Genomic DNA, 21,101 nt, shown 5'->3' with positions numbered 1-21,101 from the left:
GGATATTCAATTCTTTCCTCCTTAAAAATAAAACCTTTATAAACAAAATGAATACTTTTATTAAAGAATTTTTCTTTAATAACCGTCCCGAACATACATCTGTGCAAAATAATTGGGATACTTTTAAAGCTTCACTTAGTGGTTTTATTATCCAATATGTTGCCATCAAAAAGAGGAAATCTGAATATTCTTACAACAACCTATTAGCATCTATAAAAAGCCTTGAACAATCCTATTATGCAAACCCAGTTCCTAACGTCTTGAAAGACCTTACAATTAAACGCATTGAATTCAATAAAATCAGCACGATAAAGCAGATAATTGTATTCTTACATCCAACACCAAAATACACAATGGATCTAACAAAGCAGGCAAAATGTTAGCTTATTATCTTAAGAAGAAGAACAATCTCATTTAACACACATAATCTCCCCTAATGGTAACAGATTAACTAGCCCGGAAGACATAAATAAGGCCTTTCTGGAGTTCTACTCCAATTTATATATTTCTGATTCACACAATAACCCTGTGGATACTAACTCTTTCTTTATAAGAAACAAAAAAACAAATCTCTCAAATCCGATTGACTTTTCCCTGCGTGTCACACCTATTTTCCTTACCAAAATCAAACAAGCCATTATTGATCTTAAGTCCAACAAAGCCCCTGGCCCGGATGGTTTTACTATTGATTTTTATTACATTTTCATTGATTCCATCACTCTCAAACTTTTGGAATTATATTCCTACTTTATAGAAATTGGTAAAAGTCCTGGATTGTTTGGAGAAGCCTTTCTTATATGTTTCCCTAAAACTGACAAAGACCCATTGATTATTAAAAACTATCGACCTATCTTGCTCATCAATTTAGACTCCAAGATATATGCAAAAATTCTCACAAAACGACTAGAAATTTTCCTCCCCAAACTCATACATTCAGATCAATCTGGTTTTATCAAAGGCTGCCTTGGCTCTTCTAATTCCAGATTACTTTTTAATATTCTTGCTCATTCCATAATTCTAATGAGTCATCTGCTCTTCTTGCCTTGACGCTGAAAAAGCATTTGATCACGTTTCCTGGTGTTTCATGTTCCATTCGCTAGCCTGGCCATGGCCTCCATCCTTGCTTCATTAATCTGGTTAAATTCTTTACTCCTCATCAAATACCCATAATAATTCTATCTCCTCCTCATTTCAAATTGAAAGAGACACACGTCAAGGCTGTCCTCTTTCCCCCTTATTTAATCTTGCTTTAAAACCCCTTCTCCAAAATATTAGAATGAATTTGGATATTAAAGCTATTTCTATAAATAATATAGAAATCAAACTCTCTGCCTCCGCCGAAGATATATTAATTTATTTTTCTGAACCCGCCTCTTCCATCCAACATTTTTTATCTACTATTAATAGTTATTCTAAAGTTTCTGGATATAAATTGAATCTCGATAAATCAGAAGTCATGCCCCTCACCATTACTTGTAACACTTCTAACACCCCTCATTTTGGTTTATCTTGGCAATCGTCTCATATATTAAATACTTAGGACTTCTTATTGCCAAAGTATTCACTACTGTCAACCTTAATACTAGAAATCTAATTGAAAAAGTCCCAGAAATGACAGAAAGATGATTACCTCTTTTTCTTTCTTGGCGGGGACGCCTTCACACTATAAAAATGATGATCAATCCTATCATCCTTTATTTGTTATCCATGATTCCCACTGTAATTCATGCCTCTTTCTATAAAAGAAAAACTCAACTCTCTTCCTATTAAATTTCGTTGGAATCACAAAACGCCACCCATCACCATTAACAAACTCAGACTTTCCAAATCATTAGGTGGAGTAAAATTTCCTAATTTTCAAATGTATCATAAAGCTTTCATCTTAAACCAATTAACCATGTTTAAACACTATATATGCAACCCGAATAATGTTCCTTTTTGGTTTAATATCGAAGCTAGCCATATCTCTCTGCTCTCCCTTTCCCACTTTTTAGCAACCTCATCCTGGCCCAATATTACTACTTTCCCTTCATTACACTTTTTAAAAATCATTTGGAATAAACTTCCAGCCAATTCCTTCATTAAAATTAATTCTGAAGACTCTTTTCTTTGGTTTAATAAACCAAATCCTACCAAATCCAACCTTGCTACTATATTCAGATGGTATACCTCTGGGATAAAATTTACCAAACAACTAATCCAGAAATTGGTAGTAGTACCCTTCTCTATAATTTGCTCACAATATAATATTCCCAGTATTGACCTTCCCTTTTACAATTCCCTTATCAAATCAATAACCAAGTCTATACCTATCCTCAACCAGAAATCCCCTTCTCCTGCTTTAGACCTTCTAATGAATAATTATTCTATTAAAGCCGCCAAACTATACATGTTCCTAAATGATCCACCTTCTCCAAACTTACTTAACCGCAATACAATTAGGCAGTGGGAAATAGAATGGAATATTCAACTCTCATCGGATCATTGGACCAAAATGTTGACTGTCTGCCAATCTACTTCCACGGCTGCTAACCTTACCCAAATATACTTTTTAATTTTCCACCAAGCTTTCCTCTCCCCCTTACGTATCTCCAAGACTGTTAATGGTTTATCCAATCAGTTTTGGTCATGTTCTGAACCGAATGCAGATTTTCTTCATTTAATTTTCAAGTGTAAATATGTTCATGCATTTTGGTCTAAAGTTTGGTTACGTATGCAAGAAATCTTTCTTTTAACAGAACCACTTATGCTTGCTAATCTCATGATTGGACCTATAGCTAATCGTATTATAAAGCAAATTGACTCTGCGTCGCTGTTTAACTTGTTTGTGAATATTGCTTTTTAAAACATCACTTGTAATTGGAAAAATTCTGCAAATCTTTTGCTCAATACTTGGTGGAATTCTATTTGTCCCTTCCACCGAATTGAACAATGTCATGCTTCTTTATTTGATTATTCTCACAAATTTAACGACAAACGGAATAGATTCATCCATTATCTCAATACTTAAGATTAGTTGATTTTGATTATTCTTTAATGTATCCCTACCTTACTCTTTCCTAAAGTTTTCTGTCCTGTATTTTGTGTGTACTTCCCCCCCATTTGCGTCATCATTGTTTAAGTATTATAAGTTAAATGAAACCATTAATCTCAGAATGTTTTTGTATTAATTACATATACATTTTGACATTTGAAGTCATATTACTGTTGACATAACTAATTCTTTTTGTACCATTTGCCTATATTTGAATTTAACAATAAAATATTTTAAACAGAAAAAAAAGAAGAAAATTTAAAAAACAAGCATTGGCAAAGCCATCAGTTCTGGCTTGTGTAAAGATATTTGATAAACGTTTGCTAGGCACTGCTATTTTACGCCCAGTAACTCACATCCTTTCACAGCTGTTACCATGAATGGCCAATTAGTATCATTAAGGCATGATATGATATTTTATTTATATCGCGCTCATACACAAGTGTTTCAGAGCTCGACCAAGCAAAGGGAGGAAAACATGGGAAAACAACAAAATTATCTTATTAGGCCCAGTGAAATTAAGAACGCGCAAGTGCACGGAAAAGGGAAAAAGGGGGATAGTGCATGGAGGGGGAGAAGTGGACGCACGGAAAGAGGAGAGAGCAGAATAAATAATAAGTGGAATAAATAAATAATTGCAGTGAAAATGGTAGTGCAGCCAGACAACTGGCAAGTGCAAGATTAGTCAGGATGGGTATATCTGATAACTGCAGAGGAAAGATCCCATTGCTGGGGGTGGCCCAGAGGCAGTGCAGGAGGGAGGCAGGGTGAGCAGGTACCTGGGCCCAGAGAAGAGAGGGTGGCCAGGTGCATGGTGCCAAGAGACAGAAACAGATCAGCAGGGGATAAGAGAGGCAAAGGCAGAAGCGAAGAGCAGGGTCTTGAGGTACTTCCAGAACCGGAGATGGTTCTCCTCAAGTTTCAGGGTGGTCGGGAGGCTGTTCCAAAGGGAGGCCCCAGCCGAAGACAGAGATCTGCCCCCAGCACGTTTCTTTGAAAAACTACCACCCTGGGGGAATTAGAAGTAGAGGAGCGAAGGGCTCGAGAAGGGAGGTATTTACGGAGTGATAGTTGAAGGTATTTCGACCCAGGCCCCAGAAAGCCTTGTGGACAAGGCCGAGGGTTTTACATTTAATTCTTGCATCCACTGGGAGCCAATGAAGGGATTTCAGAGCTGGAGAGATGCAATCCCAGGGCTTGAAGCTGAGGACAAGTGTTGCAGTCCTGTTCTGATTAGTTGTAAAGGGTGAAGCGTGGAGGCAGGTAGATGAAGAAAGAGGCTGTTACAATAGTCCAACCTCGAGAGAACCAGAGCTTGGGAGACAATGAGCTTCTGGGGGAAGCAGAGGAAAGGCAGAGTACCTCTAATGAGGTACAGTAAGAAATGTGACTTTTTAGAGACGTCAGAGATCTGTGCAGAGAAGGAAAGCGTGGAGTCAAAGATGACCCCAAGGTTTTTAGCCTTGCAGGTAGGGTTAGGATGAGGGCCAAGGGAGGCCGGCCAAAGAATCAGGGGAAAGGAAGGTGAAGGTGTCCCAATGAGGAGGATCTCAGTTTTGTTGTCATTTAGACAAAGATCATTGGCAGCACACCTATTTTGAATGGCGGTTAGGCAGTCAGAGATGAGGGAAGGTAAGGAGGTGGCTAAGGGAAGCCTGAAGATGAGTTGGGTGTCATCAGCATAGAACTGGAAGTTTGAGCAGAAAATGGAAATGTAGTAGATGAGAGTTGCCAGGTATTGGTTGAAAAGCCAGGGCAAGGGGTTAGACCCCTGGGGAACACCACAGGTAGAGAGGGAGATAGTTGATAGGAAGGACCCAAGTGTTACTTGGGAGGGTCAATCAGAAAAGAAAGAGGTCAGCCAGGCCAGAGCCAGGTCGGTGATACCCAGGTTGTCATGGAGACGATTGAGCAGGATGGTTTGGTTGACCGTGTTGAAAGGAGAGGAGAGATCAAGAAGGATGAGGACGGAGAGAATCTTAGAGTCAAGGTTAGAGAGCAGGTCTTCACGGATGTTCAAGGGAGCAGTTTCTGTGCTTCTGACAGCTGTGAATCCAGATTGGTGGTCATGAAGAGAGTCAGAAAGAAGGTTAAGCTGGAAGATGGCCAGTTTTTCCAGGAGCTTCTCTAAAAAGGGAGTAATGGAAATTGGGTGGAAGTTGGCCGGACAAAGGAAATCACCTATGGGTTTCTTGAGGAGAGGATGCACAAGGGAGTGCTTCAGGGGGGAAGGGAAAGATCCAGAGGCAAAAGAGAGGTTGCAGAAATCGGCAAGGGCCGGAGCGAGGGTATCGATGTGGTCGTGAATGGTTTTAGAGGAACAGAGGTGTACCTGTTTTGAGAAGGCTTTCATAGATCGGATTTGTCTAGCAACCTCATCCTGGGAGTGAAAAGGAATGGAGGAGAAAGGGGGAGAGGGGTGACTGAAGGAGGGTCAGCAAACCGGGAGGGAGAGGGGAGAAGAGGGACGGCAGAGGAGAGGGTGGACAAGATGTCCTGGGTTTTGGAATTAAAGTGAGAAGCAAGGGCATTGCAAAGAGCCTGGGGGGGGTGGAGACTGCAGCAGGGTTGGCCAGCTCCTTGCCGATTTCAAAGAGTTTGGCCGAGTTGTTAGATGCCACAGAGATGCAGGCTTGAATCTAAGCTCTCTTCTTAAAGTGGACAGCAAGACGTTATTGCGTTTGGAGCAGGCGGCAGGCCAGTTTGTTAGAGGATGAGTTAGAGGCAGGTGCTAGGACGTGGCTATTAGAGAGCATACAGGGAGAGCAGTTCAAGGAGTGAAGATCAATGAGGGAATAGGAAAGGGTAGGCAGAAGGAGGGAAACTATCCCATGGAGAGGGAGGAGCAAGAGTCTTGGCAGTTCAGAATCATGGCTGAGTGAACTGGCAGCACTCCAGAGAGTCAGGGTCTGGTAATTGTTTCATGTTCATGTAGCGTCCTGGTAGCAAACAGAGAGCATTCAGGGGCCTTAGAAATGGGCCTTTGAACAACAGGTCGGCTCCAAGCCTCCTGAACCCACCAATTGGAAGTTCTAGATGCGGGAAGCCAATCATCAGGGCTCAAAGTCAGCCAGCATATGTAGCAGAAAGAATCAGGCAGCCATTTTGGAGTGGTTGCCGGGTGCTGCAAGTGGAGGTCACAGGCACTCTGCACAGCAAATCAGGTGCACACAGCAGCGATGTATGGAACGAAAAACACGTGCTTAGCAATGTGCTTCTCTAATAAACATGGGGCTGCAAGTTCAGATGTGCAAAAACAGAAAATGCTACTTTCACTTCTTTCAGACTTTCTTTTCTTTTTAAATTCTTCTATCGTCTTAAAACAATGGTCTTTCTTTCTTCTTTCAAACTCGCAATAAACAGCGGGGAGGGGCTTTGGCTGAGAAAGGGGGCCACAGGGCTTACCTCTGCAGAATGAGGAGCTGTTACTGGGGGCGTGATCAGTGCAATCACGAACAGCTGGTTTCACAAACAAAAGGTGCCAGCGGTGAGCGTGGGATCTGGAGGCCTTGGGACCAAACAGCTGATCGAGATTTGCAGGAAGCGCCCTGCAGGATGCTTGTTTGAAGAGTAACGGTGAGCTTCGTATAGATCTTGTTAAATCTTCCTTAAAGCAATAAAATTGCAGAGATGTGGCATCTCCAGGATATTCAACCTCAATCGCCCTTAACTTGCATTTTTAGGTTCTGTTGTGAGCCCCTTGATGTATGGCCTACTCAACACTTTGCTCAACCTCTTGAATGTGCCTTTACCATAAATTGTAATATCGTACTGGAATACCAATCCTCAACTCAAACCCTTTATCAAATGGGTAATAAGCAGAACCGGCTCAATTGGTGCAGACAGTGGCACACAGGCACTGCAAATCAAGGGTGCCACCAGCTCACACAATGTAAAGTGTCAGTCAATGACTTTATCTATTAGCCAAGTCCAAGCTCCAGTCTGGCGTGGCAGCTGCATGGCGCCAGCACTGATTCAGAAAACACTGCTGCACCCCAACCACACTATCAAGAACAGCCGGGAGCTTTCACAAATGCTGTTGTTCTTGATTGAACAGCTGGGGGCTGCCGTCCTTGACCGAGAGCCAAACTTGCGTTCTGCGCTGTCTTGCATCCACGACAAGCACGTTGCACCTATGCTATCCTTCCAGCCAGGGGTGCCGAGTACGCAGGTGCTCCGGGGCCCGGGCACTCGCCGGCAGAATGAAGTCAGGGCTGAACACCCCCCGGCCGGAGAGAAGAGACGCAGTATGGATGGCGGCCCGGGTAAAAGCGGGGTAAAAAACGATGTTTAAAAATTGAGGGATGGATGCAAAGCAAGAGGCTCTTGTTTTGCATCTGTCCCTCAATTTCTAAAAATCGTTTTGGGTTGGGTATACTTCTACATCTGTGCACGGTGTAGAGGTACACCCAAACCAAAACGATTTTTAGAAATGGAGGCACAGATGGAAAGCAAGTCTGTCCCTCAATTTCTAAAAATCGTTTTGGGTTGGGCGTATTTGTACATCTGTGCACCCCTCTCAGAAAGAGGGGTGCACAGATGTAGAGGTACACCCAACCCAAAACGATTTTTAGAAATGGAGGCACAGATGCAAAGCAAGTCTGTCCCTCAATTTCTAAAAATCTTTTTGGGTTGGATGTATTTGTACAACTGTGCGCCCCTCTTGGCAAGAGGGGTGCACAGATGTAGAAGTACGCCCAACGCAAAACGATTTTTAGAAATGGAGGCACAGATACAAAGCAAGTCTGTCCCTCAATTTCTAAAGATTTTTTTGGGTTGGGTGTATTTGTACATCTGTGCACCCCTCTTGCATTGCATCTGCGGGGGGAGGTGGCAGGGAGAGGGCAAATGAGGCAGTTTGCATGTTTCTGAGTGTGTACGTGGTGAGGGTGAATGCTATGCTATGGGCGGGGAATGGAGGCGTTGAGGGAGATAACTCCCCTGAATTCTAAGGAAGGTAACAGTGTGGGAGAGGGTGGGAGCATGGGGTGAGGTGGGATCACCTTCTTGGGGGGGTTTAGCGGGGTGGGTGCAGTAGAATGTGATAATTCGGCCTTTTGAAGACCACACAAATCGGCCAAAATACATTTTTGTATTTGTTCTTCAAAATGAAGAATTATCACATAGAATCCAGTATGGACCTTGCCATACTGTTGACCTTGTTCAGTGTAATAGCATCCAATGGGACAGTACTTGCAGGGCCTAATGGTGCAGAGCTTCTACATTTTTAAAGAGACAGTAACAGCACTTCTCAGAAGGGCTGTGTAATCTATTTTCTACTAGAACTGCCATATTTGAAATGGGACAATGCTGGTACTCCTCAGTTAGCCTGCTAAACAGGGCTTCTATAATTGTAATACTATGATTTTGTTGAGGCAATGCTAGTTCATCTTAGTGGGGCTGCTATACTTTTGATGGGACAACATCAGCACTTCTCAGTTGAGCTGCCACACTCTTATTGACAAGGACCCAGAAGTTCTGGGCAGATTTAATTCTTTTTATTTTTATTGGTTATTTATAATGTGCGTAATAATACCCAGAGGTTTCTAAACGTGGACCAAGGGATCAAACCTGTGTTGCTCTATGTCGTCTTGCTTCCAAGGCGAGCGCGTTGCCCTGAGCTATCCTCCCGAGACTCTGAAGATCTGAAGTAAATTTAATGATACAGAACCAGAACTATTGAGCAAGTCTAACATCATCTTCATCATCATCAGAATAACTCAACACTGTCGTGGTTATACAAGAGCTAATATATTTAAAGGGATGGAATTACTCAGAATGTAGCAGCACTATTCAATAACCCAAAGTGCTTAAGCATAGTTAATGTGAAAATACTACACTTCTCACCATTGGGACAGTACTGACACTTCTCACAGAGGCTTCTACACATTTTATGGGGCAGCACTGATCCAGCCTACTGGACAGCTTCACTTGTAATGGCACTTCTCAATAGGGCTGCTATACTTCAATAGGAAATTACCAAAACTACCCCGCAGGGAAATGCATACTCTTGATGTCACCGAAGAAGCACCTCCACCCACCACAGCTGCTTTATTTTTAAAGGCACAGTGCGTGTACTTCTCAGCCACTTTGCTTTACATTTAAACAGACCGAATTGCCATTTCTCAGCAGGACTGCAACACTATACCATTGTGTTCTGTATGTTCAATGCTTCTTCACCACCAATGTGGGTTCATGGCACTCTCCCAGTGTCTAAATAGTAGATCTGGCTACATTCAATTGGCAACAGGCATGTCCTGAGCTGCCTCCTGTCCATAAGCTGCCGCTGAGGATGTTGGCAGCCTTGATGGGGCAAAGGATAGAAGGCTGAAGCCTGTAGGATAGCAGAATCTGCAGGGTCTTAAAACCTGCTCATTCATTCTGCAGTGAGGGGCCATGCGGCAAAATTAGCCTGATCCCACATACAGGGGGTTGTTACCCCTTTATCTCTCCTGAATGAAAGAATGAGCTCTCTCAGACACAAGTTATCACCCCTGCACACACAATGAATTCATATGGTGTGGATCTATAGATCGAGAAAACTGGAGTGAGAATTCAGAGTGTTTTAACAGAAATAGAATTGTCTTCCCAGATGGGAGACTGACTCCATTAATATACATGGGGTCACTGAGATGTCCAAGAGTGAAACTGTACGTTCAGTTGTGAGATTACCAGCAACTTGTATACTATGCTCCAAGGAGTGAGGTGCCCACTCAATATATCACACGGTTTAAAGGTCTGAGACCCATCCTGAATACTTGCCCAAAGAGCCTTGGCCAGAGTTCCACACTGAAGAAGTGAGCATCTGATCCGGGGTGTGCAGCCCACACACACACATGGGATTCCCATGCACCCACTTGCGGGATTTGCACCAAATTAGTGAGATTGTGCGGCAAGGTAGGAGTCGCACGCACAGTCTTTGCTCTGAGGTTTGACACACTCACAGGATGGGATGGCATTTCGTTCTCCCATCCTAGTTGTGTTGCTCTGCCTTTTGAGGGCAACTACAACTTGGATGATTATAGAGGGGTGCAGTAGGGGCAGTGTTGACCTACTGGAATGCAACTGGAAGGCTTAAACCTCTTTCTTACTTGACTTTAGTATATGCAGTACATGCTAGCCAATGTTTCCACTGTTCTGCGCCCCCACCCACCCCCCTCACACTAAGTTGGTGACTACGTGCAAATGCGGTCATATAACTGCTAGTGATGTCACTTCCTATATTTGGGCAACTCCGGGAAATACATAAGTCGGCTCCCCTGCTTCCAGCTGCTCATCAAGTAAATTTGTTGAGTCTATTAGCTGTCGCCTGTCGAGAAAATGCACCAGTGCTGTTAGACAGTCGGTTGGTGTGTGGGCCGGAGGGCGGGCGCCCAAAAATCGTGCACAGGGCGCTGGGAGGACTGAGGCAGGCACTGGTAATAAGACATTGAAAGTCACCTGCAACTCACGTAAGAAGGCCACTAGCGTAGAGAATGGCCCAGTGTAAAAAAGAATTAACATAACAGTATACCCCAAAATGCATTGATAAACCAATGACCAATAAGTAATTTATTATCCAATAACCTTGTCTGTGTTTCCGTGGTTACACCAGCGTGTCCTACTTACCAACATGGCACACGTCATTTGGGGCGGTGCTCATTCATTCCTGTTATTTTCATAACATTCTGCAAGCTGTAGTCAGGATTAGAAATTGAAAAGTCAAACTACAAGTCCCAGATTGCAAAGCAAAAAGTAGCAATCGATTAGCACCTCCGGAATGAGGATGAAGGATGGCATGTATGGGCGTGTCCTTACCCCCGTACATTGAGAAATAAGAAGAAACTCCATCACCAGTCCTCCACACCACAGAAGACCTGGATCCACACCCGGGCATGAGCCTGTTCGCCAGCCAGCTGGCTCAATGGTTTGTTCACCCTTGGTGGAAAACTGTACCTAACCTACAGGTCGTGGGTGTAAATCCCAATCTAAATGTCCGTTCTCGCCCACTCGTGAATATCGTTAATTCCGAGACAAAATCGTACAAATGAGGCAAACCTCCACCGGGACTGGAGGTGGGTGCGGTTTTGCCCAGTAGCCGAGCGGCACGAGAACTCTTTGAGAACGCCTGTCCATGGATGACGCATACCCCGTGGGGAGGTAGGCGGGTGACGTGCTATACGGTGGGCGCACGGCGCTAGCTGGGCAGAGACGTCACGATGGGCAGCCTTTAAGTTTTACTTCCTGTAAAGCTGGTCACGGTGACACCTCACCATAAACCAGATTTGGAGAAAGCGGGGTAATCACGGGTTAATACTGAGCTGAATTGGCATAGCGGCTCCGTGACACGGTCCTGGGACATGACGTGCTGTTTAAGGGACGTATTGAAGGGTGGTGGCAGTGTAAATACCTCACTAGTCTTACTCTGCGTTCCTGGGAGGAGGGGCAGGAGAGGGGTGGAAGACTGACAGCGTGCACAGCATTCTCCTTTTGCTGGCAGTCTTCATTGGTCTAAACAGATGCGTTGAAATACCAGTTTATGGGGCTTTAAGTGTTTCCTGGACTCACCCCCGAACCGTTTCCATCTAGCTAAACTGGGGTTGCATCACAACTCCCCAAACTGACTTCCACCTGAATTTCTAGTGGATAAAGGAAAAGACGCCCAGAGACGTTACTGCACTTCCCCAGTAGATGTCACTATCAGCCATGTTTAGCATCACATAATTAGTTACAGACAAGTGGAACTAGATTTGTTTTCTAGAACAGGCGTAAAAGTTGAATTATAGAGAATACCTGTTTTGATTTTTGCAACATATCTGGAAGTCATTTAATTAGAGCAGTTACATAAATTAACTTCCTTCAGAAGAACAGGAAGACTGAAACATGCATTCATTTATTTGGATTTGATTCGATTTTTGTATTTGAATATCAAGTATTTTATTCTGTTTTGTGACTCCAAGGGATTACATTCAACGCACATTTTCAAATAGAGTCCACACCCTTTCATTCATGCTACGAACACTTACTTGCATCTGTCGGGCCCCTTCCTTTGTCGCATGGTGCCTCCATATTTTAAAGTTCCCCTTGGCTGCATGATATTCTGAAGCTCATCTAGACACCTAAGCCCTGCTCCAAATACGGTTTTCCCGCATGTTGGGGCTCCCGCCAAGGATTTCTTATCCCGCCTCAATCGACAACTATTTCTTTTTCTCAAATATACTCGACGATCAGCAGACATGTTTCCCCCTGATTAGCACCCATCACAGGTAAAAGTTGAAACTCTGCCACTTTTCTAATATATGTGGGAGGCCTTGTGGGAGGCCTTACGTTTTTCTGATATTTCGTCCCAGCTTTTCCCCCATTAGTTCTATAGTTCACAGCTGTGGCATCAGCAGAGATGCCAAAACAGGCACACAGATGACACGGATCACAGCAAAGTGACATAAAGGACAAGCATTTTTGATAACTTGTATCCTATGGAAAGTTACGTGGTTGACACAGTATACAGTGGAAAGCGAGAGGCGGACAAGGGTTTCATGTTTCACTACTTTACAATTGAAACCAGTGGTGTACAACGTGAGGCCAGGACGTGGCCCTTCCAGACATCATTTATAACCCGCCATCTCGCCTGAGTTTAATGGACTGCTGCCTGGCCTAGAGGCAGTTTTTCTCTTTGCATCCTGTTAACTGTTTTAAGTCTAATAGTACAAATAAATCAAAGTGGCAATGCCATTGCAAGGCACAGTATCACACAGGTTACAGTTAATAAATGGTGTCCTGTCATAGTTTCGAAAAAATAGTTTCGAATGACAAAACTTTAAAACACAAAGTTCCGAAAAAAAAATTCAAATGCATTGTTTTTAATGTTAAAGGGTTTACTTTAGTTTCGTATAGTAATATGTGTTTTTAAAAAAAATAAAATAAAAAGGGGGATTGGGGGCGGGACCCCCCATTAAAAAAAAATGCATTTGAAAGTTTTTTTTCCGATGCTTTGTTGTCGAAAGTTTTGTCATTCGAAACTTTGACTGTCAAAACAGTCACTATGAACCTTAATAAATAGAGCAATGAATAACAATAAGACCTCAGAACCCATGTTTTATTTATTTATTACTCCAATTTGTGCCCAATCACCCCCACCACTTGCACATCCGCATAGACAGTCCAGCTCTCTACATTATGCTTGCATGGTACATTCGGTCCTCCAGAGACATAGCTTGTGCACCCCTGCATGGGCGTAATTTTAGGGGGGACAGGGGTGTTTGTACCCCCCCCCCAACTTTCATGACACACCATTTTGTCCCCATTCATTTGGCTGGGGCATCTTTTCTTCAGATGCCCTGTCCCCCCCAACATTTTCAGCAAAGTTACTCCACTGCACCCCTGATTTAAACAATAACTTCACATTCTCGTGCACTAAACTATGCATTTTCTAGTATGCAATGTGTAGATTTGGCCGGTGCTTGGCACTGGCATAAGTAGGATCATAAATGGTCATCCTTAACCTTTGTGTGCAAAGGGAAGGTAGACTGTATTTCGAAGCCCTGTGCACAACAGAGTTATACATAGAGACGCTGCACAAAACCTTACATGTACTTGAAAGCTGTAATTAGAAACATCTCTAAATGTTTATTCTTTCTGGCCAATGCAACGAAAAACCTATTTCGTAGCAGGCACCCCCAGTGCCACCTTTATCCAGGAAGAGTAAAATGAACTCCATGGCCCTCATCATGCTATGCCATGAAAACAAAAGAGGGCCGGTAGTGCTGTAGCATGCAGGGGGCGGAATATGTAAATCAGTCATAGGTGGCTTCACAGGCGATCAATTAGCTTCATCTGGAGCTTTCTGGAACAGGAGCCGTGAGTTCCAAGGCAATGGAAGAGTTTAGAGAAGACACCTGGTAGGCTTGCAGAAATAAGTAGTATTGTTTTATTATTTATTTATTATTATGTATATATAGTATTATATAGTGAGGATTATAAACTTTTAATACTTCACCATAATAAAACATCGACATCAATTATGAACCACTTTGGGCATCAACAAACAAATTAAAACCATTCAAAAAGTTTAACGTGTTTGGCTACGAGTTTTACCTATTCAATGAGTCTTCCGGGGCATTAACAAGCTTCCTGTAAGTGTTCAAGCAGCTCAGGTTACATTCCACCATAATCGATTGTATATTAAATTCTAGAAAAATAACTTCCACGGTTGAACGTGGAGGTAGTCTCAGCAGTCTCCTCAGTATGTCAAGGTCCAATTTGATTTCCAGCATATTCCCAAATACCCATATCTCTGCTCCATACAATAAAGCTGGTGGGAATTTTGCCTGAGAAAGCTTAACCAAGACTCCAACCAAATATCCCCCTCCGTTGTGGGCAAAATAATGAATTGCGCCTGCAAACTGAGAGGTCTTGATTTTTAGTTGCTCAAGATTTAATGTACCCCGAGGTTTTGAATCTAAGGTAATTCACACATTTTTGTAGTCAGAAATTAACTTGATGTCCTCCACATCCAGGTTCCACTTCAGCCTTTTTACCTTCTTTTTCAGTGGACTAGAGACCATCATTTTGGTTTTGGAGATATTAACCTTTAGGGAGTTTAAAGCCGAGCATTCATTCAGAGTACTCAGGGGCAGCTGGAAACCTCCTGGTGTTAGGTCGAATAAAACAAGGTCATTCCCATACGCCAACCTCTGTGGAGGGATATCACCCAATTTTGGGGGAAGGGTGTTAGATATTGCAATTGCCCCTCCCAGGTCAAACAAGTACAAGTTGAACAACATGGGTGGGAGGATGCAAACCTGCATTAGCCCCTGGTGTGTTGTTATCCAGCTTGTTGTCCCTCCATTTTGATCAAGACAAACCTTTACTCTGGTTTTGATCATTGAAAATTAATGATCATGGTTAGCAGGTCTAACGGGATGTTCCAATTGTGCAGCGTCCTCCACAGCCTTCCCCTGCCTACGGTGTCGAAGGCTGAGCTGAAGTCTATAAAGGTCACGTACACCAGTGTATTTTTTTTTGGAGCAAATAAAGGGACTTATCACACATCTTCCCTATGCTTTACATTACACTACTTCTCCCTTGAGTGTTTAGGTGTATTGGCGAGCAGTGTGTATGTCCCAGCTCTGGAGCAGTGGTGTGATGCTACAGATGAGTATTGAGGTATATTCCAGAGATTTGTGTTGGTCCCATAGCTAGAGAAGTAGGGATTGCAACTGGTCAGCATTGAGGTGTATTGGTAAGATGTGTGTTGATTGCATTGCTGGTGTAGTAGGAGGGGGTTCTACTGGCCAATATTGCGGCGCATTGGAGAGCTATGTGTAGGTCCTAGTAATGGAGTAGTGGCGTTGAAACGGGTCCGTTTTAAGTGGCTTTGCTTGTTCGTCTCAGCTCTGGGTGATTGGGGTGTGCAACAGGTCAATGCTGAGATGTGTTGGAGAACTACGTGTTGATCACAGCATTGGGGAAGTAGAGGTGCAACAGATCAGTGTTGAGGTGCATTATAGAGATGTGTGTTGATTTCAGCACTGATGAAATAAGGGGGTACAGCAGGTCAGTATTGAAATGCATTTGAGAGCTACGTGTTGATCTCAGCATTGGGGAAGTAGGGGGTGCAACAGGTCAGTGTTGAGGTGCATTATAGAGATGTGTGCTGATCTCATCACGGAAGAAGCAGGGGGTTCGACAGGTCAGTATTGAGATGCATTGGAGAACTATGTGCTGATATCAGCATCACAGACGTAGGGGATGCAATAAGTCAATAATGAGACTGGTGAAGCAGGGGATTCAACAGGTCAGTATTCAGATGCATTGGAGAACTATGTGCTGATATCAGCATCACAGAAGTAGGGGGTGCAATAGGTCAATAATGAGGTGCATTGGAGACATGAGTGTTGATCTCAGCCCTGGAGAAGTAGGGGGTGCAACTGGTTAGTATTGAAATGCATTTGAGAGTTGTGTGTTGGTCTCTGAACTGGGGGGGTGACGCGGGCCAGTATTGAAATGCATTGGAGAGCTATGTATAGATCTCAGCACTGGAGAAGCAAGGGGTGAAACAGGTCAGTATTGCTGTTCATAGGAGAGCTTTGTGTTGGTCACAGTGCTGAGTAGCAGGGGGGTGCTGCATGTCTGCATTGGGGAGCATTGAAGAAGTCTCTTGGTCCCAGCACTGGAGCAGTATGGGCATTAGAAGTCAGTATTGTGGTGCATCGTTGGAGCTGTATTTTGTGGTCCTATTTCTGGAATGGGAGAGGGTGCTGGAGGTAAGACATGAGTTGCTTTGTCATAGTTGTTTGCAGGTCTGCTGCACATCTAGGAGGTGTACTAGCATAGCTGTGTATGGCTCCCTACTCTTCAAAAGCAACTTGCAGGTCCTGGTTAAGGTAAATTAGCACATGGAGATCGTTATTTACCTCTCAGCCAGTCAGAATGTTTAGAGTGCAGTCAATAACTACTGGTATTGACTGCATTCTGTCTTCAGAAGCAGTTAGGGAAACCATGTAACTTCCATGCAAGAATGTTCTCAGTAAGACACTTCCTTTCTGGGATGACTCTTTTTGGCTGCAGCATGCTATTTAACACATGAAAGCGAAACCTAAAACATTAGAAAATGCTTTCTTTTTTTTATTTATTGTGTTTTAGTCAATAATTCGAATTTTCATCAAGTAAAACAAAATGTTAAATCACAGTTCATATAAAATTACATGTATACACATTTGAAAAAATAGCTAGAAAAGAAGGATAAAAAGAAGATAGCAATTTCAGGAGTACAGTCCTTCATTCGAAGTCTCACTTCGAAATAGTAAGTTACCACTGCCCAAGTCTCAGAGACTTTCATGGGCAGAACATAGCCGGTCCCAGAAGGGTTGGGTGTCCAACCACCATTCTTTGTCCACAAATCTTGCAATCTTTGTAATCCTCTGAGCGCGTATGCCAGGGCATTCAATCAGGACATGTCTCAGTGGCTCTATGCCTGCATTGTTGCAGCGTTGGAATGTACTATTGCTGTGCAGGTCCTTATGCCAGGAGAAGAGAATTTCCCTCGTTGGTATAATGTTAAGATGCAATCTTAGAAAGCCATTCTGTCCTCCAGTATTTGGGAAATGCCTTAGATAACCAGGTAGATAACCACGTGGTTTGTTGTGTAGCGAGTGATAATGGGACAATTTGAAAATGCTTTCACTTTCTTCTAGAAAAACCATTTACATTTACATGCTCATGTTAAACCTGTTCCAGTTGAACCAGATTGCAATTAAAACGGATAACTGATGAAGACAACCATGTCATCTAAATACTACAAAATAAATTCTCATTAAATGTACTTAATTAGTTTGTCTAGTTACTGTACTCACTCGTAAAGTAACATTTTATTAAAAAGGAAAAATGTTTTCAGTACACAAGGTACTTTCACAGAGTGCTCTCATACTCGACATGAGAGACATACTATCACAAATACAGTTCTTCATTAATATGCTTAACAAAAAGAAAGAAATACACATAAATCATAACTCTGCGTGTCTAAATTCTCCCTCACCACACACATGATCCCAGATTTTTCACTTTATCACTCGCTATTGCTGATCTTATTGGCTTTGGGAAAGGCACTCCGCGACCCTCCCCTTTGACGGTTCTCCATTGAAGCCGGCAGGGACGTCATTTCACCAAAATGCCAGGGGTAGCGGAAGTGACATCACACGACCCTTGACCCCCTGGTGACATCACAGGAAGTGATGTCATTTGACCCCACCCCAAAGTGATATTGCGGGATGCGATGGAACACGACCTTTCACCTGTTGACAAAACAGGAAGTGCTATCACATAGCATAGTACACTACGATATCACTATAATGTGATGTACATTTCATACAAGAGTCGATCGCCATATATATCATTAAGATCAGTGTGTATAGGCCCATATTACCAAATTACTGTGAATGCAAGCAGACGTCCATGACCAAATGATAATGATGTGTTATTATAAAGCACTTACGCTTAAGCTCTTTATATAGAAAAAATATACACCCAATATCACCCAACCTGTGTTAGTTCTCATTTATCGACCTCAGAAGGATGAAAGGCTGAGTTGAGGTGTTTACGAACAGACTAAATCAGTGACTCACCCCCTGAAGTGTGCCTGAAATAAACCTTTAATGAGTCTAGCAATTATTGTATAGAATTCCAGAAAGACACATTATTTGGTATTCCTAATCGTTCTTATTTAGGGTCAGTGCTGAAAGTGTTAGACTTGTGTCACTCCTTTTCTTCTTTTTCTTCTTTTTTCTAAGGGGCTTTAACAAGCAAGCCAGCCACTCCAGAACTAAAGAGCCACATGGTGCTGGCCACAGCACATGAGCTTGCATTACAAAAAAAAGAAAAAAAATACTTTTTTTTTTCTAGAGGTAGCAAGGGTGACCACAGAGGTCGCAGTTGCGACCTCTGGCGACCCCTAAATAACGTCCCTGGAAGCCGGGTGTGTGGCCCTCGTGTGCTTGCGGGCCTACCCCATGCCCAGAAATGGCTCTGCCTCTAAGCCCTCCCCTTCCATCACCTCCTCTAAGCTGGAGAAGATGTAAATCAAGCACTTTACCAGTGCCAGAGTAAGGGATACGTGGGCAGTGGTTTTCAATCTATGCCGTTGGTCGGATACTATGAGACCTGTCAGGGAGTTAATGAAGGGAGTGAAAGTAACAAGTCTCTCCTTCAATACCTTGGGGCAATGCATCCCCAGATGTTGCAGCAATTCCAGTTCCTCACCTCACAGTCTGCAGAGTCTGAGCTCCAGTGGAATCCCCAATTTAGGGCCTACCACATCGAGGGTCGGTAGACAATCTTGTCTAAATTTGAAGTACCACTCTTGAAGCTTGGCTGAGGGAAATGTTTGTATGTACAGTCTGAGCACTCTTGGGGGCAAATACCAGGCTACCTCCCGAGCATATCTTTTTACATGGCCCAGGTCTTGAAGATCTGTTATCCTGTCCCATTTCTTTACCCTAGATTTTAGTAGGTCATCAGAGACCGGTCCCTTTAGGTCCAGATGTTCCATGAAAGCCCATTAATCCTACATTTGCGTAGAAATGGATTGAGTCCCTTACCCATAGGGCTGTTCAAATAGTGGTCGATGTGTGGATGTTCCTGCTCTCGCCAATTTAAAGTACAACGAGAGATAGCTCTTCATCACTTGTGCCCACCATGACAACAGCCGCAGTTCCAGTCTGATTAGGCTCACTGGGGCATAGGTTGGTAGCCCCAAAATTCTCTTTAGGGTTCTCCCTTCCTGTATATCCAGGAACTTCCTGTTCATGCTCTGAGTCAACTCGGCTCCATACAAGATGATCGCTGAGATCTTGGCCTTATAGCACTCATTTAAGGGCACAGTCTGCTTTTCACTGCTTTCGCGAGGGACATGCTGGCTCCCACCTTTTCTTCCATTATGGCTTCTACCACAAATCGTCTATGTTTAAAAGAGACCTGGAAGCCAAGATATTGGAAGCACTCCACTTTCTTAATCAACAACTCATTGATTTTCGACCTGTATTTTGATTTGCTTCTTCCTCTTACTGTACATCATAATAACAGATTTTGCTGGGTTTACAGTGAGATGGTTCTTAAAAAGATACTTCTTCAGGCCAGTCAGGCAATGCTGTAGGCCTGCCAGCTTGTAGTCAATCAGGACTGCATCATCCGCACAGGCGATACATCCCACCACTTTGGGGCTAATCCACCCCAGGTCTTGGCTTCCTCCTAGAGATCTGATACGTACATATTGAAGAGTGTTGGTGCAATCACGCACCCTTGTTGCACTCCCTTTGTCACAGAGACGGCTCTGGCAAGATCTCCGCTGCTCTTTAACCTTACTTTGCACCTGTTGTGGGAGTATAACATCTGTATCATGGCCAAGAGGCCCGGCTCAATACCCAGACTAGCCAGCTTCTTCCACAAAGTAACATTTTATGCGTTTATATCCGTATAGACCTCAGGAGGGATCATTATCGCTTGGGATGATGACCCTCCCCAACATATGGCCCTAGGCAAACAGAGCTGTGTGTGGGTCTCTTCAATGAAATAGCAGGTGATGCTCTAGGCCTCAATTCAGCTACACTGACCGAGCTCTGTATGTGCCTCTGTAATCCAACAGGAGGGGATGCAGCCCAACCTCTTGAAAGGTGTCTACCTCCCCTCTGGCCTCTCTGCCATCACTGATGGGTGTGACATATTCCTGTACCCCCCTTTGGAATACCTTCAAAAGTGGCAACCAGCTCCACTTGGCTACCCTCAACTTGGCCTGCCATCAAACACTCCTCTGACATCTGCCACCTCCATGAAGATCTCGACCTCGGCATCCATGCTCTCACGGAGACGTGGTTCACTGCCAGCTCTGTCACTTCTTTTGACACACTCCTCCCAGAGGGCTACAAGATCCTCTCTAAGCCCAGGCATAACCGGTCTGGCGGCAGAGTAGCCCTCACCTTCCCTGAATGGGTCCCTGCTACTATCATACCACTCAGTCCTACTCCTCCTTAGAATGCCTCGTCTGCAGGCTTGGTGTCTCCCCTATCCTCTCGCTGACTCTGGCCACCATCTACAGGCCATCTTTCCCATTATCCCTCTTCCCCTCATTGTTCTGACCTCACCTCTTGTCTCCTGACCTCCACCTCCAAGCTTCTCCTCCTCAGAGATTCAATATTCACCTTGACGTCCCTGATGCGGCCTCTGGACTCTTCCGCAACCTCTGTGATACACTTTCCCTCTCCATTCTTCCCTCCAGTCCGTTGCACTCAGCCGGACACACCATAGATGCTCTCTTTTCTGCTGACATCCCCATATCCAACCCTCTCACCACTCCTATCCCGTAGTCTGATCATACTCTCCTGTCCTCTCACCTGGACCTTCTGGGTTCCCGGCTAAGCCCCTTCCTGCACTGCCAGTCTCCTTCTCCCCTGTTTGACCTAAGAAGCGAGTCTCAGTTGCTGCTTTTGCTGCCACCTTCACCCCAGACTCCTTCCTCTGACCCTCACTCTGTCACAGCCCTTACTAACCTTCAACTCTCCATCTCCAACACTCTCGACATCCTTGCCCCTGTCATGAG

This window comes from Ambystoma mexicanum, chromosome 8, assembly GCF_040938575.1.
Source record: "Ambystoma mexicanum isolate Mex_15411 chromosome 8, UKY_AmexF1_1, whole genome shotgun sequence".
NCBI lineage: Eukaryota > Metazoa > Chordata > Amphibia > Caudata > Ambystomatidae > Ambystoma > Ambystoma mexicanum.
Note: the sequence above shows the minus strand (reverse complement) of the source record.